The sequence below is a fragment of the Centropristis striata genome, chromosome 18 (genome assembly GCF_030273125.1).
Source record: "Centropristis striata isolate RG_2023a ecotype Rhode Island chromosome 18, C.striata_1.0, whole genome shotgun sequence".
Classification (NCBI taxonomy): domain Eukaryota; kingdom Metazoa; phylum Chordata; class Actinopteri; order Perciformes; family Serranidae; genus Centropristis; species Centropristis striata.
This window is the reverse complement of record NC_081534.1, coordinates 20,011,349-20,013,596: the sequence shown is the minus strand read 5'-3', so window position 1 is coordinate 20,013,596 and position 2,248 is coordinate 20,011,349. Positions and strand designations below refer to the sequence as shown.

Here is a 2,248-nt window from a genome sequence, read left to right as displayed (position 1 = left end):
ACAAGCAGATGTGCCCACTCCCGTGTTGATAAGAGTATTAAAAACTTGAAAAAAAAATACTGTTAAGGTATATTCAGATCAGATAGAAAATTTGCAATTAATTTTGCTAAGTTAACTATGGACGATCGTGATTAATTACAATTAAATATTTTAATCCATTGAGAGCCCTAATTGTAAATAAACTGTTCAACATTCTGCCAGCTTCATATGCTGCTTTTGGGTCTGCAACACAAACCCGTACAATTCTGTGTAATATAAGCAATATGACCACTTATTTCTCACACAACAAATTGAGAAGAGTTGAATTCTTGGTGTTAAACTAGACATACACTAGTAGAGTTAATTATACTCTGGATAGAGTTAATCCATTATAATTAACTCTAAGTCGATACATTTTTGTTGTCAAAACCGAGTGTAAAAAGGAAGTGTCATTAAATCAAACCTGTAAGTGTAAATGTTTAAATATTAACTCTGAACTTTTTACTCTAAACTCTGATCCTGTATTTCACACCTCAAGTGTTAACGTTGCCCCCCCCCACACCGTACGAGCACCGCTCTGCTGAAGCAAGGACTGTCTCGACTCGAGTCTCGTCTGCGTGTCAATCGGTCTGCTGAAGCCACGTCTCAACTTTTAACGGTTACACTGTTCGGTAAGTACATGAAGTAGTATCTGATAAAATTGTATTTTAATATTAATATTACTCTTCGGGCACCCGTTCGTTTTGCAATGGTGAGCCACGGTAACTTTACTCTCACCACCCGAACACCTGCTTAATGAGCTAGAGGTTAGCATGCATGCTGGTCTCACTGTAACATAAAAAGTGAGTAACGGCAGTAAACTGTAAGTTTGGCTTGACGTTTTGGCTAAGTGAGACGAGTTATGCACTTTGTAACTATCGATATAAAACGTGATAAGATGGTGCTGTGGTTCGGAGTTGCTAGCTAGCGTGCTAAAGTGATGCTAACGCTAGCTAGCCCATCGTCCAAAGTAATTTCTACTTTTTGTTGCGAAAATAATACAGCTCTTGGTGAAGTATAATATAATTTTTTGTTAGTAACAAACACACACCGTGAATTTTTTTTTCGGTTTTCGACAGACTGCTCATGTTTACCGTGCTTAAACAGCACAATGTTTTTTTACTGGGTCACACTGAGGGAGTTATATTTCTAAGTGTCATATGGTTTATCTTGGGAGACACTTCAATGTCGGTTCCCTAAATGACATGAAAATAACTAACATTATTTTGTTTTCTGTGCCTTATGTCTTTTAAAAATTGTAGATGCATTAATGTCTCCTGGCATTTCTTGTGGTAAGATATTTTTATTATATGGGCTAAGCTGCATGATATTGGCTCACATTGACTTTTCATTTTAACAACAGTGGGTCAGATAAATTGTTCATAAAGCTATCCTCTCTTTTAATTCACTGAATTCATGTAGAAAATGCTGGCAAAGGTGGATTATGGAGGAGTTCAAAAATACATCAAAATTCCACAAATTGATGAAAACTTTGACTTCCAGAAGTTTCTTCAAGAAGGTTTGCCTCCACTCATTTTAAGCTTAAAAAAGCCATATAGTCCATTTTAGAGAATATTTTCATTATTGTAGTGTGTCTGTTTTGTTTTTAAGCTTTTATGCTCTAAATGTCTGAATGACATGGTTGATAATAAACTTAATGTAACTTTTTTTTTTTTTTTCCCCCAGTAACAGGCAAATTTAGTCTGCAGGCCGAACTTGTGACTGAAGGTGTGCTCAGCTTGACTGACACATCAGAGACCGAGGTTGATGCCGACACATTTGATGAGCTGGTCAAGTCGAGTGAGAAACTTCAAGGTTAGATATCACCAGTATCCAATAACAGGTAAGGTTATGTTGTCTTGATTGTTTTTTATCATTCACCAATCAGTAAATTATTATTTTTAATTGATATTGATTATATTTAAATTGATTCTTCTCTGACCTGTTTTTTAGACATTGCTATTACTTTGGATGAATCAGATTAATCTGTATTACAAGACCCATCACCATCTCCAGCATCATTGCGAGACCCTCCAGCATCACCAGCTTCAACGGCAGACTTCAGTTTGAAAATAAATGTTTTTAAACTGCCAAACATGACTACCTTTTTATTTTAGCAAAGTTTATTTTCCAAGTATTTTTTTTTGGAATATATATCTGTATATATATATATATAAGAATTATATTAACACATTTTAAGTGTTATTGAGGTAAAATTAAATTGAATTAT

The 2,248-nt window shown here is 34.9% G+C and overlaps 1 long non-coding RNA gene across 1 annotated transcript; it reads left to right on the top strand.

Annotated features, from left to right (window-relative positions):
• Window positions 1–1,502: 1,502 nt before the first annotated feature.
• LOC131990650 (uncharacterized) lies at window positions 1,503–2,042 on the top strand. Its single transcript, XR_009396074.1, has 3 exons — window positions 1,503–1,537; window positions 1,705–1,861; window positions 1,972–2,042. It is a non-coding gene; the product is annotated as an uncharacterized LOC131990650 (long non-coding RNA).
• Window positions 2,043–2,248: the final 206 nt, after the last annotated feature.